At 39.3% G+C, this 23,838-nt stretch overlaps 1 long non-coding RNA gene and 1 pseudogene across 1 annotated transcript; one reads left to right on the forward strand and one right to left on the reverse strand.

The window, feature by feature from the left end:
* Positions 1-3,622: 3,622 nt before the first annotated feature.
* LOC109125427 (S-protein homolog 20 pseudogene) lies at positions 3,623-4,107 on the reverse strand (annotated as a pseudogene).
* An 11,996-nt stretch (positions 4,108-16,103) lies between these two features.
* Positions 16,104-17,376, forward strand: LOC147941177 (uncharacterized). Its single transcript, XR_015560805.1, has 2 exons — positions 16,104-17,020; positions 17,164-17,376. It is a non-coding gene; the product is annotated as an uncharacterized LOC147941177 (long non-coding RNA).
* Positions 17,377-23,838: the final 6,462 nt, after the last annotated feature.

A 23,838-nucleotide genomic window follows, 5' to 3' on the forward strand; every position in this document is an offset into this window, starting at 1 on the left:
CAATAGTAAAAGGATCCGACCGAGATGGTGGTAATCCCTGCAAAGACTGAAACACATCCTCAAACTCCTCCACTACCGGAATACCGCTAACCGTAGACTTCCCCACTGACTCTAGCATAGAAATGGTATCCAAATAAGCCTCCCGGCCCTTCTCGATCATCTTACCAGCCTGAATGGCCGAGATCACGAGACTCCCCGAAGTCGGTCTGATACCCTGAAAAACCAACTTCCCTCCTGGACGCTCAAACTCCACTCTACCCTGATAGCAATCCAGATGTACCATATGCTGATGCATCCAATCCATCCCGAGAATAACATCATACAGCTCCACTGGACTGATAAGCAAATCCGCTGGCCATGACTCTCCTGTGATCTGAATATAAACTCCCCTAGCTCTTCCGATAACTCTCAAGAACTTGCCTCCTGCAACCCTGACAACTCCTGTACGCTCCCCGAGATCCCCTCTGATTCCCGCACCCTCTGCATACTCCGGAGTAATGAAGTTATGAGAAGCTCCAGAATTAAACATAACGTGGGACTTAAACCCACCCACCAACAAGGTCCCTACACAAACCTCATGTGTTGAGAAACTAACACTTTATCACCGAAAAACATAAAATCTGAACTTACTAAGAATTCACAAAGTTACAGTACCATAAATTATACCTGTGATCGTCCCGGCACTGGTCCCACCAGTCTATGTAGTCGTGTAAACTCGTGCCGCCTGCTCAATCCGTGCCACCTGCTGCCCTCCAGGCTGCACCTGCTACAACGCTGCCACTGCAACCGGCTGCAACTTAGGACAATAAGGCCTGATGTGCCCTGGCTCCCTGCAATGATAGCACACACGATCTACTGCCGTCGGGGCACTCCTCTTGGGACAGCTAGCAACCTTGTGATCCTTGCTTCCACACCCGAAGCAACTCGCACCACTCGGCCTCTGCGTAGCCTCCCACCTCCTCTTGGTTCCCTGCGCAGGCCTACCGCCCCTGCTAGAACCACCCTGCTGCTGAGCCCTACTAGGCTGAACTGCTGGTCTGACCGACACTGACTGTGCCCGGATATCCTCCTCAAACCCAGCTGCAGTCTCTACCAACTCTGCACGCGAAGCATAACTCGGCCCTCTACAGTAAACCCTCAAATCATCACGTAGGGCCCTCAAGAACCTTCGGATCTGAGCCTCCTCAGACTCCATATCCCGACCCCCGAACCTCAGAAGTCGACTGAACTCCAAGTCAAGCTCCCGCACTGACCCAGTTCCCTGAGCTAGCTGAAGGAACTGCACCTCCAACCTATCCAGTGCCTCTCTAGGGAAATACTTGCGGTTGAACTCCAAGACGAAGTCAGCCCAAGATATCTCCCTATGAACTCTCCTGGCTGCCACAAAAGTCCACCACATCTGAGCATCACCAACCAAATGATGGACCCCAATGTCCACCCAAAACTCCTCAGGACATCTCAGAGTATGGAAGTTACGTTCCACACTCGCCCTCCAAGCATCCGCAACAGTAGGATTTGTATCACCCGAAAACTTCTCAGTGGAAAGACCCTTCATCTCCCTGAGCATAGACAAATAACGTCCATGCGCTCCCACATCCGCAGCCACTGGCTGCCGCTCCTCCGCCACCACTGGTGGCACTACCTGAGCCTGAGCCGGTGCCACTGGCGGCAACCGCTCAATCAACTGTGCCAGCAAACCCGCAAGGTCGACACCCGGGACTCCACCCACTGGGACACCCACACCTGGGGCCCTACCATCACCGGCCACTGGAGCATCAACACCGCCCCCTCCGACCACACTCACGGAATCCCCTTGGACACCCTGCGACTCGCTGACACCCTCTGCTGTCACACTCTGGTCCTCGGTCTCGCTAACCTCTGGGACTCTACCCCTACCACATCCGCGTCCACGACCACGTCCGCGTCCACGACCACGACCAGTAACAGCACCACCTCTAGCCATCTGCACTACCATGAATAAAAGACTAAGCAAACAAATTCTACTACAACACAGAAAAGTAAACTCACCGTGGAATCACATTGTAGGCTAGAAGAGGATGTTCTAGGACTCCATGCCACATACAATTGACTAACTCACATAATCAATCAAGCATGCAATCCCAAACATCACAACAGAAACCTAGTGAACCCAAACCTAGAACCGTAAGGGCTCTGATACCAAACTGAAAGGACCGACCTCTTTTTTTTTTTTAAATAATAAATAAATAGGAAAAAATAATAAATATATAAACTACAACTAGTGGTCTCATACCCACTAGCCACCTAACCACATTCACAATCAACAGCGGAATAACAAAAACCAATATCCAATAAATATAAATAACCAATAATCAAATATTCAATCAACAGGAAAACATGAAACCAGCAACCTAGTCATGTTTCTAATGACTCAACTCTAGCAACCTAGCAATGCCAGACAACATCCGATCGAGTCCCTAGAACATCCTCCTCTTCATCGCCTTTGATTCCACGATCACACTTTGCCTTTACCTGCACCACAAACACATATTGAGATGCATGAGTATTTGATAAACACTCAGTGAGGCAATCCTCCCATCTACCGGGCTATACACACAAGCAACAATGATAACCATGTTCGAAACAATCAACAAGCAAAACAAACAAACCAGGAAACCAAACACGTCTCGCTGGAAGGGAGGTGTCGACCGACACCTGCCAAATGTCGACCGACACTGGCTTTGGTGTCGACCGACACTACCCCACAGTGTCGATCGATGCCCAGTTTGATGGTGTCGACCAACACCAAGTGGTGTCGATCGACACTCCCTCTACAACTGCGATCTGCGCGAAGCCGAAAGTTGAATCTTGCTCCTAAAGCTCCTCCAAATCGTCCAATACTCGAAACCCAAGCCTTATACATCCGTAGGAACCTGTATCAACCAATCCCAGCAAGAAAAACACACAAACAAGCAACAACCAAGCAAGTACAAGGAAATCAAAGGCTTAGATTAGCCATGGTCATGCACTCACCTCTTTGCAGGAAGGTTCAGACCAATAACCACAAATCCAACCCTCCTAGCAAGCCTCTAGATCCTTCCTAGCTCCAAATCTCACAAGAACAGCTAAGAAAACTCACAAATCTCTCTCAAAAACCTTTAGGAACTGTTTTCTCTCTTTTCTTCTCAAAAACAAACAAACGGCGACCAACAAAAGCCAAAAACCCTTCTTTCCGTCGATTTTCACTTAAATATCTCGGTCCAATGGTTTTTCCTAAACCAAACCGGTCCAAAACGATTAAAACTCAATCTGGTCGAACCAGAAAATCAGTGGTGTCGACCGACACCCCCTTGGTGTCGATCGACACTCTTACCCAAAACGCACAGTTTTGGTTCACGGGTGTTACAATATGTTACCTCTATGCCGATTCTATGAATAAGAACAAGAGATTTACACCTTCGAGTTCTCTAGTTTTATAACAGTATTGTTTATGTTATTCGTTGTTGTGTGTTTGTGGTTAGGTGACTAGTGGATATTGGACCACTAGTTTAGTTTAGATTATTATTATTATTAAAAAACTGGTCGGGTCGTTTCACCAAAGTTTTGACATTTTATGATGGGCTTAAAAGACGAAAAATGTTGGTTTAGTAAAAAGAAAATAACACTTTTTATTATTTGGCTTATAAATATGAAATCTTTGTTACAACAGTATTCAAACACCATCATTCCATAGGAAACATTTTTCACCACCTGTTATTCTACATGGACCATAAGGTCTTATGCTCCAAACACAAGGTTGATGTTTACATATCTTTATATCGTTAGAATTAAGAATATCAAACCATTTAGACTGATTTTCCCATACAAAGTGACAAAAGAATAAAGTTCTTTTCCAAAAGTTAATAGATGCTCTAAATCCCCAGTGTTGATGAGGAGCTAAAGATTGTGATCCGAGGTCTTTGTTTTTTGATTTGCAGTGTAGTCCTAATTGACTACTAATTGAATATTTTAACCAATATCATTGATGATATCCACATTTATATGCAGACTAGCTTCGCATAAACCACCAAAAAGAAAAACTATAAATATAACACAAGATATTAAGTGAAATGATGATGAGCCATACATTATGAATGACTTTTTTCCAATAATAACTGTGAATGTTTTATAAAAATGAACTTTAAATTATAGCATCTCATCTATTTATACTCCATCACATTTGAAGAATGATTAAATAGTCAAAGGATATAGTACTATTATTTACTCTCGTAAATGGAAATTTATTTATTTATTTTAGAAAAAATGGAAATATCTTTTATTTGCAAAAAGAAAAGAAAAATGCTGACCAACAATAACATTCCATTGGAAACATATTTCTTGACTTGATAATCTACATGGTCCACTAGTTCTTATAATCCAAACACATGGTTGATGTTTGCATATATGTTTATCTATGTTAGCATCAAGAATATCAAAACATCTAGACTTATTTCTCTTTTTTTTTTTTTTTTAAGTGACAAAAAGATAGAGTTGTGTCCATAAGTTAATAATTCCTCCAAAAATGTGATATGAGATCTTTGTCCACTATGTTTGAATATTTATTACTTATCTTATTATATAAATCTTAATGTCAAAATTACTCATTAACAATATCGTGATACATGTCAATTGTATCATTCAGATGTTGACATATGTCAATTATAAATTTATTAAAATTTTAAAAAATAAAAATGTAAAAATTCAAAATCTAACATAAAAAGGTTTTCTAAAAAAGTAAAATAGAGAAAAGAAAACCTAATTTTATTTAAAATCTTTTAAAGAAAAAAACTTTTAAAGAAAAAAAACCTTTATAAACTTCCAAATAAAAAACAAAACAGTTAACAGTTTTAAAAATATTAAAAGACATTTATAAGAAAATTATAAAATTTAAACAGCTTTAAAATATAAAAATACCATTACAAATAAATGATATATATATATCATAAATTTTGAATTATAATATAGTTTATTTATTTTAATTTTAAATTGCTGATTTGGCAAGAAAAAGGAGTACTTATCATATAAAAATGATTGTGAAAATATACAATTAATTACTGTTTATAAAAAAAATCTAAATACTCACATTTACATAAAGAAAAAGATTTTTTTTTAAATAGATCGTCTCATATTTTTTTTACCAATCAAATAATTTATTCAAAAAACTGCTATTGTAATATAGAAGATAGGAGTATGTAATATTAACGTATGCGTTTTTTTAACTATAAAAAAATTAAAGAGAAGAGACATATAATAGGTTATTTAATGTGTATATAGAGGTAATTTGTTGGTAGTAGTAAAGACTAAAGAGTATATTTTAAATATTTGTGTGTACAAATAGACTTTTAGTGGTAATGTATATAGTAGATTTGTAAATAGATATACATTAGTGTATTATAGCAAAAAAAATAACTATTTTCTATAACTAAAAGTTTATCTCTTTACTTTTATACATTGTTTTTACTTATGAAAAGAGTTATTTATGAAAAGAATTAAATCTATATTCTTTGTTAAATTTAATTTTATTTTAATAACTTTTAACTCATTTACTTTTTTTTCAACCAAACAATAAACTAATAGGAAATTCCTCGGTTAGTTATCCAAGCTAGAGGGAAGGGGTTTACAAAAGAAACTTCAGAGATAATAGAACGCGAAGCACGGGCAAGACAATCTGCCTTCGTATTTGACGCACGCGGGATCCAAGAGATATAGAATTGTGGGAAGGACTCCAGCGAGTTAAACTCATCGAGCAGGTTGGAGAAGGACGACCAATCTTCAGGGACTGCACAATATTTAGTAACTCAGCACAATCAGTCTCGAAATGTTGACAAGCGATCCCTGCAGCATGTATCCTCTCCATGACCGACAACAATGCTTCTAACTCCGAATGTAGGGGAGGGGCTCCGTCTTAGACACTTGGCCCCCAACAACAAGGTTCGCTCCTCACCAACGCAACACTACCAGCCCAATCCTGAATGCACATTGGTTGCTTTCCAAGAATCATTAATCTGACAACCATGTGAAGAAACCTGGACATCCGAAGACGGGGATGGAGCTGGCATGATATCGTAAAAGAGGGCGCCTCTTCCCAGGATAACTTACCGTCCAAAATCATTTGCCTCAATCTCTAAACGTTGAAAAACTTTTTTCTTTATGGTCTTGCAGATTGCCCATAAATTCTATGGTAATTGAAAAAGTTGATCAGGATTACCCTGTTGAGAGGCACCTTTCCAGAAAACAAAATCCAAATTCGAGTACACCGACTCATATAGAAAACCCTCTGAGCGAGGGTATTCAAAGAAAACATGATTAATAATCTCAACCGCATAATCACACTATTTACACCAAATATCACATTGGACAACTCCGTGTATTAATTTATTTTTATAGATAGTTTTTACTTACTAAAAATATTTATTTTATATTCTTTGTTAAATTTTATTTTATTTTAAAAAATCTAAACCTGCACATCGGGCGGGTCCTAATCTAGTAATTAATAATAGTAAAAATAGATTAAAAACAAATTAAGTAAAATCAATTAAACTTTAAAATAGTAGAAACAATAATATAAATTTATTTTAGTAAATAGTAAAAATAATAACTATATTAAAATGAATTAAGTAACATAAATGAAAATTTGAAAATACTAAAAAAAGTACTATGAATTTGTTTTCATAATAATTTTATTATTCAAATTTAACCAAAAATTATCATATTCCAAAATTAGAACGGGTAATGAGTTTTAAAATGGAAGTAAGATATTAATGCATGGTAGAGTAAAAAACAATTTATGTAATTGTATTTATAAGATTCTAAACATAAAAATAAAATTGAAATGAAACATTAGTTTCTAAGAAACATGTACTACAAAAATTTATTATTAAACTTCATTTAAAGAAAAATAAAAGATTAATTACTCAACCCAACTTAAAATTTTTGATCAAAAATGAAGACATTGTAAAGTTGACACTTTGTTTGGAAAACTATAAAACAAGCTCGTGAAAAAATAATCCATCTAAAAAGATAAAATCAATGGCCACAAAATATAGAAAAATGACATGTAAGCTATTACAAAAAGTGACATGTAAGCCACTACGAAAAGTGCATATCTTAGAAGACATATTATCAACTGGAGCTACAATTCTATAACATGATAAAAAAAAGTAAAATATAAAACAAGCTTGAGATTTCATCAATAGAAAATGCTTTTAACCCAAAACATTGACAGATCATCATATTTAAAGTACATTATGTTTTTTTAGAAGACGAAGCTAAGGTTGTATCACAAAATTAACATTTGAAAATAACATATGAGGTTTTAAAAAAATATATGTAAATTGGATAGTGAACGTGATGTTCATATATTTTACCTTGTTTTCCCTTAGTTTATTCACAACTTTTGCATCTTTTGCTATCCATTTAGGCCATTATTGTGTAGCTTTAGGACTAATCATGCATTAGAGTGTAGTTGCATTGCATTTGCATCTTTTCATGCATAAACAAGTGATTTTGGAGCTTAAGGAGCATGGAAGCAATGCTGAGGAGAAGTGAAGCTGTCCTGAGGAGAAAACAAGAGAGTTAAGGCAGTAGAATCAAGGTCCGGAGTCCAACTCGACCGCATCACTCGACCACCACTCGACCGTGTGCTGAGGAGGACTCGACCGAGTGGAGAATGCACGAGAGAAGCCAGCTCGACCAGCCACTCGACCGAGCACTGGTCGAGTTGACCGAGCCGTTGACCACTTTGACTTTTTGTATTTTTAGGGCTTCCACCTCACCTCCTATATAAGGCCCTTGTACTTGCAGCCACAAAAGAGTCCAGCTTTTTAGAGAGTCTAAAACCTAGTTTTTACCTTTTTTAGATATTATTCCTTTTGCACTTTTATTTTATTTTTAGATCTTGTACTTGTTTGAGAGAGAAAGACTAGATTCTTATATTTTGTTTGTTTCATAACTTTCAAAGTATTAAGATTTCGAGTTTTATTCCTTCATCAATATTGTAGATCTCTGTTTCATCTCTCTAATGATGCAAGTTTCATTATTTTCTGGGTTTTTGACATATTTCACCATGTGTTCTTGTGAGTAGTTTGTTTAGGACCTTGAGGATGGGTTAGGCTGGGCTGATCTTGTGGTTTGTTTGATTTGGTCAAGCTTGATTGTTGTAGATCTCTTCTAGGCTAGATGATCTTAATGCTGATCATATATCTGAGAGGGTAGGGTTTGATTGCAAGCATCTTAGCATCACACCAATGTCTAAGGAGCATAGATAAGGCTAGATCTAGAGCTTACCATTAGGCTTGCTAAGAGATTAGGAGTCTTGTTTGGTTTGAGATGTATTGCTTAATGCCTGCTTGTGTAGATTCTTTTCTTTGTGAGAACAAGTCTAGAATTGCATAGGTTTGATTGTTTCTTGCCATGAGAGTGGATTAAACATGTATTAGAATAGTATGTCTAGAGATCAGCTCAATGTTTGCTTGAGATTTGTTAACCAAGTTAGATAACCACAATGATTAGCTCAGCCCATGAATCCCTCCTCAAGGCCTTCTTTGTTTATTGAAATCCTAGTCTAAATATCATTGCTTGTTTGTTGTTTGATTGGTTTTAGCATTGCTCTGTTTTTCTTGTGTTGCTCTGTTTTCACGTTTAAGTCTAGCTCGACCACCCACTCGACCTACACTTGGTCGAGTGCTGCTCGAGTTCATCCCCAGAACTTGTGTTTTTGATTTGTGATTGTCTTGTTTCATTCCTGTTTCATTTCCATTGCATTCACGTAGTTTCCTGTTCATTACTTGTCTTGCATTAGTTCATTAGCATAGTTTCTATCTTTGTTCTAGTTTCATTATAGCTTCAAGTTGTTTGTTCTGTTTGCATTTAGTATCCTGTTCTAGTTGTTTTTACTTTCTGCATTTCATATCTCATTTTAGGATTGTTAGTGACAAACAATCTTTACAATTGGCTTGACTTAGACTCATATGCACATCTTAATTGTTCACAATCACTCAGATAGGATTGACACCTCTTATACTGCAACTGCATAAGGGGAATTGAAACACCCTGACTTCTATTCATTCCATACATCATCATTCCATACATCATTCATTCATACACCACAAAGAAAGTCAGTTTCAATTTGGCGCCGTTGCCCATTTGAGTGTGTTTTTGTGACAATTAGGATCAAAAGAAGTCTAAGATTAAGTTCGTTTATCCACTTGTTCACTACTGATCTCGTTTCTTCTACTGCTTGTCTGTGATTGGGTTTCAAGTACCAGCTCGACCACCAACTCGACCGAGCTGTGATCGAGCACTTGAGCGAGCCAGAAGCCGGATCCAAATAGCCATTACTTCCCAGTCGACTCGACCACCCACTCGAGCCTGCGCTCGACCGAGTACCTGTTCGAGTCAGTAATGATGTACAACAACAGTATGTTCAATTACATACCCATGCAACATCAACCAGTATACCAGGCTGAATTGTATCCCTCTCCATGGTTCCAGACCTCACAAGCTCAAGAACCTGACTTAAGAGCTATGATGCAACAACTGTTGCTTGGGCAAGCCACTAAGCAGATTGAGGAAGCAAGGTAGTTTGCTGAGCTGCACCAAACGTTGAATTCTTATTCTACTGGAGTGAATAACCAGTTGGAGAGACTGAGCTCTACAATCACGAACATGGAGAGTTGCATGACTTCTACTTCCTCTCCTACACCAAACCAACTTCAACACCCAAGGGAATGCACTGCCAAGGCCATTCATCTCAATGAGGCAGAAGTCACTGAGGACAGTGAAGTTCAAGCTGGGGAGGATTGGTCATTTCTTGAAGCTCAGAGTGAAGTTTGTGCAAAGCAGACTGAATCCGGTAGTGCACTCGACCATGTGCTCGAGCCTGCACTCGACCGAGTGCCTGATCGAGTGGTCGATCGAGCTGAGAACACAGAAACTGTTAAGCCTGCTAAGTACATTCCTCCTGCTTACAAACCGCCTCTACCATTCCCAGGACGTTTCAAGGCACAGAAGCTGAAGGAACTAAGGGAAATCATTGAGAGAAAGGAAATGATGGCTTTGCAACAAGAGAAAGTATTGGCCATTCAACAAGAGGTTGTCATTGAGGAGAAGGAGGAAGATAGAGGACCTCCTTTGGAAAAATATGCTCACCATCCTGCACTCAAGGACATGCTTCTTGAATTATCCAAGCAGAAGGCTCAAGACCAAGACATGAAGGATTTGAAAGAGATTGGGAAAGCTATTGTACCAACAAAACTTGAAGATCCAGGTCCATTCAATCTACCTTGCTCCATCAGCTACCTTCACTTCCACAAATGCTTGTGTGATATTGGAGCATCTGTTAGTGTCATGCCCTACTCTATAGCAGAAAAGCTTGGACACACTGAATTCAAGCCAAGCAATCTCTACATAAGTCTAGCTGATGGTTCACACAAAGATGTAGTTGGTAAATTGGAGAGCCTCCTAGTCAAGATAGGCAAGGCAAGAATTCCCACTGATTTCATCATAATAAAGATGGATAAGGAGGTAGAGGATCCAATCTTGCTTGGGAGACCATTCCTTGCCACAGCAGGAGCAATCATTGATGTTAAGGAGGGGCTGATAAGGTTGAACATAGCTGAAGGTTTGACCATGAACTTTGATATTACAGATCCATCTAACCAACCAACCATTGGAGGTCAACCATTTAAGATTGAAGATAAGGCTGATTTTGAGGTTTTGAGAGAAGAAGAGACTTCAAAAGCTAAGGTCTCATCTCATGAAGAATTAGTTCAACATCTAATGGATTCAGTTCAAGTGTTAGCTGGTTTAGTGAAGGGTCTTCAAGTTCAGCTCACCAAGAGGTCTTTGAAGAAGGCAAGACCAAGACTCAAGTTTAAGAAGAAACATGGTTCAAGTGCTAAAGAAGTAGTGATCAAGAAGGAACACCAAGGTTACCAAGTAGAACCAGGGGGGATTTCATCACCTACTTGGTCTCTAAAACAAGCCTGAAAAGGCATCAAAAGTCAAGCTTAGTGACTTTAAACAAGCTCACTAGGGAGGAAGTCCCTAAGGTATCATTGTACATATGCTTTATTTTCCTTGTAGTTTTGATATTTTTGTTTTATGTTTGTGTTGGGCAGGCTGTTTAATGAGAATGTAGTTGGGTAAGGAGAGATTTAGACTTGGAAAAGAAGACACGTGGTCCAGCTCGACCTCCCCACTAGAGCACGTACTCGACCGAGTCCCGGTCGATCCCCATCGTCGAGCTGCCCCAATCTCCACCTCCAAGTCACCAACAAGACCCCAACTACTCCTATGACAGCATGCAGATGTATGTGGACAACTACTTCCACAATCCCTAAGGTACCACTATCACCTTCCCTTGTAGATATCATAACATTTGACATTGTGTTTTGTTTTTTGTTTTTCATCTTGAATCCTCACTCAAATTTCTTTCACACAGGGACTGTGTGATTTAAGTTTGGGGGAGGGTTTGAGATAGCATTTGACATTGTGTTTTGTGATTCTTATTTCAAATTTTTAGCATAATCATGTTAATACTTGCATAGCATCTAAGGCATAGAAAAACCCTAAAAATTTGAAAATTTTTGCAAAAATCTTTATAAAAAAAAAAAGAGTGTTCATGTAGTTTGCACTGCACATTAGGATCTTGTTTACCATGTTTCATGTAGGATTGTATAGTACTTGCATTAGGGATCTATGATGAGTATTCCCTTATTAGCTTGTTTATTCACTAGACTAGGATCAATGCCCAAGTTAATAGTACTTTGATGCTAGTTGAGTGGTTAGAATAAGATTGAACCAGGCCTTGAATTCCTACATTGCATTTGGTCTAAATTGAAGCATGTTGAGATTTGAAACCATTTCCTATTTATAAGAACCTAATATTGACTTTTAATTATCAATGTGTGCAATGCTTTAAACTCATGGATACCACATACATATTTGGATCATCTTCTTCCTTTTTACCACTCTTGTTGATCCAAGTAGCTGATTTCCTCATTAAGAACCAGTTCCCCTACCCCTAAACCAAACCTTCTTTCAAGCCATGTTTATTCTTGTGTGTGTGAGGCCTATTTTTGGGATTGAGCTTGGTAGAAAGTGTTAGGTTTGAACTGACAAGAGTAAAGCCTTGTGTAGTTCTAGTTTGCATTTTTCAAACTAGATAGGACTAGGTGGTTCACTTGTTGGGTTTGGGACTTGGCTATTATGAAAAGAAAAAAGGAAAAAGAGAAAGAAAAGGTTATAGTCTTTAGGAGGGGAATGTGTTTAAGAAAATTTAAAGTCTAGTGAAAGAATGGGAAGAATAAGGTTGTTTAAAGATGGTTCTAGTTAAAGAAAAGAAAGAAAGGAAAGAGAAGTCTAGCAAAATGCTTATATGTCTTAAGAATAAGAAGAAAAGAGAGCCATAGCAAATAAGTAAGAATCCCCCATTCCACTAGAAAGATCAAATAAGAAACCTCTCCTAAGACTTTAAAACCAAAAGAGAAAAGGGTGAAAAAGAAGAAAAGAAGTTAAAGGGTAGCACTAGGACCAATTGGGTTTAGATTGATAGGATAAACACTTTGGGTGCCTTTGGGTAGACAAGGTTTTGTTCTTGTATGTGTCTAAGTGTTCTTACCTTTAGCATTCTTCTAAAGCTCAATTCATTTTTTATGAGAGAAACTTGATATTGATAAGCCCTACTTTAAAAAAGAGACCATCATTGTCTCTAAACCTTTTACTGCCAAGCCAAATGAGTTTAAGCATTGCATAGAATTGATTCATGTTCTTGATTAATGAATGTTAAAGGAAATGGTTGATTTGAATGCATGTGGATGTCTATGGCTCAAATCAGTGAAGGTTGTGATATGCTTGTCTAAAGTCTTTAAGTATAGCTCATTCAACTTGCATCATGGTACTAGTAACTTGGACATTGATTCTAGATAGTCTATTTGCAAGCTTTAGGAGCTGAGATCCCACTTTCAAACCTCACCTACTTTCTTTTGTCTTTGATTATTTGCTTGAGGGCAAGCAAAGACTAAGTTTGGGGGTGTTGATGTTCATATATTTTACCTTGTTTTCCCTTAGTTTATTCACAACTTTTGCATCTTTTGCTATCCATTTAGGCCATTATTGTGTAGCTTTAGGACTAATCATGCATTAGAGTGTAGTTGCATTGAATTTGCATCTTTTCATGCATAAACAGGTGATTTTGGAGCTTAAGGAGCATGGAAGCAATGCTGAGGAGAAGTGAAGCTGTCCTGAGGAGAAAACAAGAGAGTTAAGGCTGTAGAATCAAGGTCCGGAGTCCAACTCGATCGCATCACTCGACCACCACTCGACCGTGTGCTGAGGAGGACTCGACCGAGTGGAGAATGCACGAGAGAAGCCAGCTCGACCAGCCACTCGACCGAGCACTGGTCGAGTTGACCGAGCCGTTGACCACTTTGAATTTTTGTATTTTTAGGGCTTCCACCTCACCTCCTATATAAGGCCCTTGTACTTGCAGCCACAAAAGAGTCCAGCTTTTTAGAGAGTCTAAAACCTAGTTTTTACCTTTTTTAGATATTATTTCTTTTGCACTTTTATTTTATTTTTAGATCTTGTACTTGTTTGAGAGAGAAAGACTAGATTCTTATATTTTGTTTGTTTCATAACTTTCAAAGTATTAAGATTTCGAGTTTTATTCCTTCATCAATATTGTAGATCTCTGTTTCATCTCTCTAATGATGCAAGTTTCATTATTTTCTGGGTTTTTGACATATTTCACCATGTGTTCTTGTGAGTAGTTTGTTTAGGACCTTGAGGATGGGTTAGGCTGGGCTGATCTTGTGGTTTGTTTGATTTGGTCAAGCTTGATTGTTGTAGATCTCTTCTAGGCTAGATGATCTTAATGCTGATCCTATATCTGAGAGGGTAGGGTTTGATTTCAAGCATCTTAGCATCACACCAATGTCTAAGGAGCATAGATAAGGCTAGATCTAGAGCTTACCATTAGGCTTGCTAAGAGATTAGGAGTCTTGTTTGGTTTGAGATGTATTGCTTAATGCCTGCTTGTGTAGATTCTTTTCTTTGTGAGAACAAGTCTAGAATTGCATAGGTTTGATTGTTTCTTGCCATGAGAGTGGATTAAACATGTATTAGAATAGTATGTCTAGAGATCAACTCAATGTTTGCTTGAGATTTGTTGACAAAGTTAGATAACCACAATGATTAGCTCAGCCCATGAATCCCTCCTCAAGGCCTTCTTTGTTTATTGAAATCCTAGTCTAAATATCATTGCTTGTTTGTTGTTTGATTGGTTTTAGCATTGCTCTGTTTTTCTTGTGTTGCTCTGTTTTCACGTTTAAGTCTAGCTCGACCACCCACTCGACCTACACTCGGTCGAGTGCTGCTCGAGTTCATCCCCAGAACTTGTGTTTTTGATTTGTGATTGTCTTGTTTCATTCCTGTTTCATTTCCATTGCATTCACGTAGTTTCCTGTTCATTACTTGTCTTGCATTAGTTCATTAGCATAGTTTCTATCTTTGTTCTAGTTTCATTATAGCTTCAAGTTGTTTGTTCTGTTTGCATTTAGTATCCTGTTCTAGTTGTTTTTACTTTCTGCATTTCATATCTCATTTTAGGATTGTTAGTGACAAACAATCTTTACAATTGGCTTGACTTAGACTCATATGCACATCTTAATTGTTCACAATCACTCAGATAGGATTGACACCTCTTATACTGCAACTGCATAAGGGGAATTGAAACACCCTGACTTCTATTCATTCCATACATCATCATTCTATACATCATTCATTCATACACCACAAAGAAAGTCAGTTTCATAACGGATATTCATTGCCGGGTTTAACTTTTTCACCATCTAAGCACTCTTGACTTGGTCGGAAATTCTATTATGGCAGGTGATGCGCTTAGACAACCCCATTGTAACGACATAGCATTAAAAATGTTCATGAAACTTTGTATATTTGCATTTTATGTGGGATAATGATATGTTTAAATGATTTCTATAATTAGGCTAACGATCAATATTCTATGTTAGAATTTTTAAAAAGATGCTTCCAAAGGATATGAATACGGAATAAATTTTTTTACGGATAAAATGTTAGAATACTGTCGACTCTTCTAGTAAGGTTCTTAAGTCATTTTTGTTGCAATGTTATGCCAAGAAAACATTATTGTGATACTAGACAATATATGTTACTAGATAGTTGCATGCGTGGGCTATGTGTTTAGTAGAATTTAATTCTTGATTTCTTAAAAAAAAAACTTTAAATTTATTTATCATTTTATATTGTTTATCATTTTCAAAAATTTTTGTCCTCATATTTATTGAAACTGTTAAAGTATCTACTTTCACATTTAGTATAAAATTTTTCTCAATGCATAATAATTTTATTAAGCAGTTATTTTATCATGTTTGTAATATTGATAGATTTTTTAAAAAATAAGTATTGGTTCTCTTTTTGTCATTGACTTGCTTCATAATCTTACTTGATTTAAGTTTTTTTTTTAGTTCAGCCTAAATGTTTTTTAGTTCATCCTAATTTTTCTTTATATGATTGAGTAAATGTAATATATATGAAATGAATTAACATTTTTACTTGTGGTTGAATAAAAGACTAAAATAAAAAGTAACCTATGTGAAAGTGGAAGAGCATGAATTAAGCATTATACTGTTTCCATTAACAGCTTGAAAAAAATAATCATATTAAAAATGACATAAGCTGCATATGATTAGTTTAAATATACATATATCTTATTATATAAAGTTGGGTTTTGACAAAAAAAAAAAAAAAAAAGTTGGGTTTTGAAAGTTAGCCACTAATAAGATTTTGACATGTGTCAAGTTTATATCAATCTGAGATTTTGACATGTGTAAAAGTTAATATATATATATAATAAGATTTCATAAAATTTAAAATTATAACATTTATTTTTAATTTTAAATTATTAATTCTACAAAAAAAATAGAAAAGGGATTAAGGAAAATATACAGTTAATTATTAATTTTTAATTTTGTAACTACTCACTTCTATATAAACATAGATCGTCTCATATTTTTCATCTAACAAAATAATTTATGCAAAAATATTGCTTTCAACATTGTTCTATTGGTAAAACTTTTTGATTGGAATTCATATTTATGTCACATTGTTTTATTTGGAATTCATATATTATCTTGCTTATAATTTTCTATTATTTCTATATTTATGTCAAATTAATTTTTTTTCTAATTTTTCAACTTCGATTGGTTGGTCATAGACCCTTTTTGTACAAACATAATGGTTACCAGCTTTTCAATCCTAAAGGGAGATAATGAGTGTGTCGATCGACACCAGCTTTTCTGGTTCGACCAGATTGTTTTAATTCGCAATTTTTGGGTTGGTTTGGTTATTTGGATTGTCTAAACCGGGTATATAAGTGGAGAAGCGACCCAGGTCGATGGTTTTAGTGTTCTGTCGCCGCTTCAGAGAAGAAAAGAGAGAAAGGAGAGAACTTATGAGTTGAGAGGTTTTTGGCTTGTTCTGGGGGTTTTTGGTGAGATATGTGCTATGGAAGGGAGAATTGTTGCTGGGAACGAAGGAGAAGCTTCTTAAAGTGTTGTTTCCTGCAAATCTTCCTTCAAAAGAGGGGAGTGTTTGACCATGGCTGATCTAATCCTGAGATCTCTTTGGTTGTGGTTGTTCTTTGTTGTTTGTGGTGTTTTGCTTGCGTGGGTTGGTTGGTTTATGTCTCCATAGGTTCCTGAAGCGTTTGGGAGAGTTTGGAGCGGATTGGAAGCAATTTGGAACGAGGTTTGACGTTCTTTTTTGTTCAGATCGTGTCTGCGAAGGCGGTGTCGATCGACACCAGTTGTGTGTCGGTCGACACCATGGTCGAGTCTGTGTCGGTCGACACCAACCTAGCGTCGGTCGACACCGACCTAGCGTCGGTCGACACCGACCTAGCGTCGGTCGACACCGACCTAGCGTCGGTTGACACCGAACTTAACCGAGACTTGTTTTCTTGGTATGATGTGTTGTTGTGTTTTGTTAGTTTGCCTTCACAATAGAATCTCAGTTGCTAATGTGTATAGCCCAGTAGATGGGAGAATGGCCTCTCTGAGTGTTTATGACAATACTCATGCATCTCAATTTGTGTTTGTGGTGCAGGTAAAGGCAAAGTGTGATCGTGGAATCAAGGCGATGAGGAGGAGGATGATCTAGAGTCTCAGTTATGTGTTGTTGGTCTTGGATATGTTTATTAATGTTGAGACCCGGTTTAGTAGCATGCTAGGTTGTTGGTTAGAATGGTTAGGAATGTTTCTGTTATTGGTATGTTTCCGCTGTGCATAATGATTGTGGTTGGTTTAATGATGATTTGTGGTTTGATGTTTAATTACGTATTATGGAATACTTAATTATGATTAAAAAAACGGGTCGGGTTGTTTCAAAAATAGAAATATCTTTTATTTGTAGAAAGAAAAGAAAAATGCTGACCAACTATAACATTCAATTGGAAACATATTCCTGACTTGTTAATCTACATGATCCACTAGGTCTTATAATCCAAACGCATGGTTGATGTTTGCACATATGTTTATCTATGTTAGCATCAAGAATATCAAAACATCTAGACTTATTTCTCTTTTTTTTTTTTGTCCTTTAAGTGACAAAAAGATAGAGTTATGTCCATAAGTTAATAATTCCTCCAAAATTGTGATCCGAGACTTTTTTTTTTTGGCAAACAAAATACTTTAATTAAACTTAATCAGTTGTGATACAGAAGCCCCTTAGGGCATTTTTCGCGATAGCATCAGCTTGGTGATTATCGAGTCTAGGGATATGAGAGAAATTACACAGATCGAATTGAGACGATAGAGAGTGGGTATCACATAGAAGCCCGCGAGGTTCTTTTGGGAAGGTCTTACGATTGAATGCTTGGACTATCATCTGCGAGTCTGAAGCAAATATAATTTGGTTGAAACCCGATTCAATAGCAACTCCCAGCGCCAAGAGAGTTGCTAGTGCTTCGGCCATCAGGGGTGATCGGATGTGAGTTGCAGTGGATGCTCCTTGTAGCAGAATAGCGCCGGATTGATCTTTGAAGATCCACTCGCATCCCGTGTTCCCGTTATCTCTCCAAGCTGCATCAGTGAAACAGGTAATTTGGTTCAGGGAGGGTTGGGCAGTTCGCGGTACAGAGATCAGGGATCTGCCTTGCAGTGATGTCCGATAGGCTTGAGTCTGTTGAGCTTCCTGTCATTCCTTCGCTCGGAAGATAGCTAGAAATACAATATCTTCAGTTTGGGGTTGGATCTTGTCAAAAATTAGGCAATTTCGGGCTGTCCAGAGGGTCTAGAGGATCCAAGGTGCAAGAGGACCTATCACGATTCCAGTAGGTGGGAGGCAGAGGAGCTTTGTAGATTCGGTTAGTCCTAACCTGAAGGAGAGGATGGCTTCAGGGTTAAATTGTTCCTTAAAAGGTACCCGACCCGTTTTTTTTTAAATAATAAATAATAAATATATTAATATAATATGATAATAAACATCTAAGCTAGTGGTCCCATACCCACTAGCCACCTAACCACAATCATAACAAACAGCGAAAATAATAAAACCAATAAACCAATATCAATTAAACCGTAATAATTCCAAAATCATAAGCTAAAGATCCAATCAATATAAACCATAGAACCAGCAATCCTAAACAAAATTTTAGGACTCAACTCTAGCAACCTAACAAAATCAAGACAACAACCAAACGAGACACTAGAACATCCTCCTCTTCATTGCCATGATCCCACGGTCACACTTTGCCTCTACCTGCACCACAAACACAATGAGATGCGTGAGTATTACCAGAAATACTCAGTGAGGCGATCCTCCCATCTACGAGCTATACACACAAGCAAATCAAGAGTACAACTACAAATAAAAAAAATAACAAACCAACCATTTAAACAGAACAACCAATAACACTTTCACCACACCTACACATCATCATACAAAACAAGTCATACAACCCAATCGCTTAGATAAGCTCATGGTCACGCACTCACCTTTTCGACATGATTATAACAAATATGACAAGTTGAGACTCTCCTAACGTCTGCAACAGCCCAAAAACGCCCTACAACAAACCACACAACCAAAAACGACTTTATAGCAAAACTGGACAGAAACATCATAAAATAACAGTCTCAAAGACGAAATCCTAAAATACAAACCAACCGTTAACTATCAAATCCCTCCGGTGAAAGGCTAGCCCTAGACGTCCCGACACTTCTCACAAAATTTCAGCACGACCAGATCTCAGGTTAAACCGCAATAGATCCCGAAACACCCGCTGGTCTCAATCTGCGACTGATACGAAACGCCCCACGAAACTGCCAATAACTCTTTGAGTTTAAATCCAAATCCACTTCTGTAAAAAGGAGAGTGTACAAAAATCTCCTAGCTACAACTCTACCAAAAATCAATACCTTTAGAAACGATTTGACCAGTCGAATCCTCCTTCTCCCAAATCCTGACAGTTCTGTTTCTCTCTTAATTCTAAGGAAAAAGCTTGATCTCCTTCTCTTTCTCCTTTACACCAAATAACCAACACTTAACTCTTTTTCTCTCCCTCTCTCTGATGAAAATGTCAACCAAAGCACAAAAGAGGAGCAAATGTCGACAAAAAGAAGGAGAATTAAGGGTTTTTGGTTTAGTTAGATTAAACCAGGATTTAATTAAACCAAAATTAATTAAATTTCACTCTTTTGGTTTACTCAACATAACTCAAACTCTAATTCCGGAACACAGATGTTACAATTCTCTCCCACCAATCTAGATTCGTCCTCGAATCTCGAACAACCATCAGCCAAGGACTCACGTGCAACCGTCTCCACGGCCCGCACTCCTCCGACTGATCTACAGAAGGTTACCTCTAGGCGATATACTCACGCTCCAGGCGTCATTTGCTCTTGACTTTTGGACTTTCCTTTACTCACAGGCCTAAACCTTGAGTTTTTATTGGCTCCTCATCAGGCCGAAGCCTGCATGCCATAATATTGGCTCCTCATCAGGCCGAAGCCTGCATGCCATAATATATAAGAAAGTCCAATACTCGTCTCTCGGGTTGCCACCCTACAGCGCGCCCCCAGATCGTCATCCGAAGTCGATATACCAACCATACTCCCAAGCCACAAAGTCTCAGAATATGGCAGTACTAGGAGAACCTAAGTCCCCCAAGAGTCGCGAGCAAACAATTCTGAACACGTCCGAGTCCTATCCCTATCCAGGTTTCCTTCTTGTGGCTCGCGTAAGACATCTCAATGTCTTACCAACCACATATCCCCTCACTGGGATACCTCATGACCACACATGGATCATCTCACTGCCACAAGGGCCGCCACAAAGGCCAAACAAATGTTCTAAACAGGACCGCCACCAAGGCCAAACAATCTGCCCTAAACAGGACCGCCACCAAGGCCAAACAAATGTCCTAAACAGGACCGCCACCAAGGCCATCTGTCCCGAAGGACCGCCTAAACAGGCACTCTGGCTAAACAGCCCGCCACAAAGGCCACACAACTGGCTAAACAGCCCGCCACAAAGGCCACACATCTGGCTAAACAGCCCGCCACAAAAGCCACACATCTGGCTAAACAGCCTGTCACAAAGGCCACACAATGTCTCGAAAGACCGCCACTAAGGCCACACAATGACTAAAAAGTCCGCCACTAAGGCTACAAAATGACTAAAGAGTCTGCCACTAAGGCTACAAAATGACTAAAAAGTCTGCCACTAAAGCCACACAAGCCCCTCCACGGCTTCTTCCACTAAAATGGACAAATTTTTAACTCCCGTAAAACTTTCCATTTTTACCACTTTTCACTTTTGGAAACTTTCCACTTTAGGCAACTTCTATTTCAGGAAACTTTCCTCCAAAATCCCAACTCACGTAAACTTTGTACCCCGAGCACCACCTCATCTTGTTACTTAGTCGCACAACCAACCATTCCAAGCGACCAAGTAAACAAGAGAGATGGGCTGGAATATTCCATTCCCGCTTTAGCCACGAATTACAGATGGGACCTAGCTAGACAAGTTCAAGTCGCGGCTTACTTCTCATACCACTTCTTAAACCTTGCCTTCATCTTTGCCTCAGGCTCCCACGTCTGCTCCTCAACACCATCACAATCCCACAGGACTCTCATCAAAGAAATTTTCTTCTTCTGAAGTTCCTTAATCCTCCTCTCGAGAACACTCACTGGTCTCGCCTCCAAAGTCATGTTAGGCTGAAGATCCTCAGGAATCTTAGCCAACACCTGCTCTCCCTCACGGAGACACTTCCGCAACATAGAAATGTGGAACACCTTGTGGAACGCACGCATAACCTCAGGCAACTCCAGCCTATATGCTACCGGTCGCACCCGCTCAATCACTCTGAACGGACCCATGTACCTCGGACTCAACTTAGTCTCTGACAATGACCTGTTCGGACCCTGCAACATGGCCATCTTGAGATACATCCTGTCTCCCACCTTAAACTCAAGATCTCTCCTCCTCCTATCAGCATAACTCCTCTGCCTATCCTGAGCCTCCTTCATGTTCAGCTTGAGAACCCGAATCTTCTCAGAGGTCTCCTGAACAAAATCTGCCCCGTAAATGCTCCTCTCCCCCACCTGAGTCCAGCATAACGGTGTACGACACGACCTCCCATACAAAGCCTCATAGGGAGCCATCTTAATACTCGCCTGATAACTGTTGTTGTAAGCAAACTCCACCAAGTTCAAGTGATCTGCCCAATGGCCTCCCCAATCCAACTCACACATCCTCAGCAAATCCTCCAGCGTCTGAATCATCCTCTGTGACTGTCCATCTGTCTGGGGATGATAAGCTGTACTCATATGCACCTTAGTGCCCATCTCTGCCTGAAACGCTCTCCAGAACACCGAAGTGAACTTAGAATCTCTATCAGACACAATACTCGCTGGCACCCCATGTAATCCGACTATCTCCCTCACATACTTATTAGCCAAGACCGCTGCTCCATCAGTCTTCTTAATGGCCAGAAAATGTGCCGACTTAGTCAACTGGTCCACAATGACCCAAATAGCATCAAACGTCCTAGACACTGGCAAACCTACCACAAAGTCCATAGTAATCATATCCCACTTCCACTCCGTAATGGGAAGACTCTTCAGTAACCCTCCTATAACATGATGTTCGGCCTTCACTAGCTGACACACATCGCACCTCGCGACCCAACTAGCTACATCCTTCTTCATCCCGACCCAATGATAGTACCTCTTGAGATCACGGTACATCTTAGTCGCTCCTGGATGAATAGAAAACTTGCTCCCATGAACCTCCCTCAGGATCTCCTCCCTCAACTCCTCATCCTTGGGCACACAAACCCGACCGTGCACCAAGATAGTACCATTATCTGAGACCTGATACTCTGAATCAACATCTTTTGAGGCATTCACCAGCCCCAAATCTCCCTCCTGAGCCCACCGCACTCTGCTCATAAGATCGGCTCTATCTACCGCCTCCAAACCCAATGGTTCCTGAGACACAACACACAAACTCAACGCACCGATCTCTCCTACCAGAGACTCCATCTCCTGCTCCTGAGCCAAAGCTACCCTCTTCCGACTCAGAGCATCTACAACCAAGTTAGCCTTACCAGGATGATAGGCTATCTCCAAATCATAATCCGCCACAAGCTCCATCCACCACCTCTGCCTCAAATTCAGCTCAGGCTGAGTGAATATATACTTCAGGCTCTTATGATCTGTAAACACCTGCACATTTGCACCATAAAGATAAGATCTCTAAACCTTCAGGGCAAAAACTACAGCACCCATCTCCAAATCATGAGTATGATAGTTGCCTTCATGCTTCCGCAACTGCCACGAAGCGTAGGCAATCACCTTCCCATGCTGCATCAGAACACACCCCAAACCAACTTTGGATGCATCTGTATAAACCACATAGGGTTCTTCCTACTCAGGCAAAGCCAAAACTGGCGCAGTAGTCAACATCTCCTTCAGGCTTGTAAAGCCGTCCTCACACTCCTCTGAGCAAACAAAAGGAACATCCTTCCCTGTCAACTTAGTCATAGGACGTGCTCTGCTCGCAAACCCCTGCACGAATCTCATGTAGTATCCTGCCAATCCAAGAAAACTCCTGATCTCTGTGGTATTTTGCGGTCTAGGCCAATCTCTGATAGCCTGAATATTCTCCGGATCTACAAAAACCCCATCTGCAGACACAATATGGCCCAGAATGCCATCTCACACTGCCAAAAACTGCACTTGCTCAACTTAGCAAACAACTTCTGTTCCCGCAGCTTCTCCATAACTCCCCTCAAATGCACTGCATGCTCCTTAGGACTCTTAGAATATACCAGGATATCGTCGATGAAAATGATGACAGACACGTCCAAAAACTCCTGAAACACACTATTCATCAATCTCATAAACGATGCTGGCACGTTAGTCAACATGAAAGGCATCGCCACAAGCTCATAAACCCATACCTCGTCCTTCAACTTGACGGACCACACCGACGCTCCCCACGATGAAGTGATAATCAAGTATGCTGACATCAACTCACCACCACCCGAATATCAACATCTATTGTCCATACAAGAACCTCTAGTAACTTGTCTCTTAGGGAAAATTAATACGAGCGTAATAAAACAAACAAGTACCATACGTTCACATATTCCGATTCACCATGTCGAATGCCTTGCAGGCCGCTAAATAATACCACTTGACTGATTCCCTCTAACAAGCTTACCAAAACCCTAAATGTAGCAACCCTGTCCATCTCCAATGAACTTCATCCATC

Source organism: Camelina sativa, chromosome 7, assembly GCF_030686135.1.
Source record: "Camelina sativa cultivar CO46 ecotype springtype chromosome 7, ASM3068613v1".
In the NCBI taxonomy this organism is placed as follows: Eukaryota; Viridiplantae; Streptophyta; class Magnoliopsida; order Brassicales; family Brassicaceae; genus Camelina; species Camelina sativa.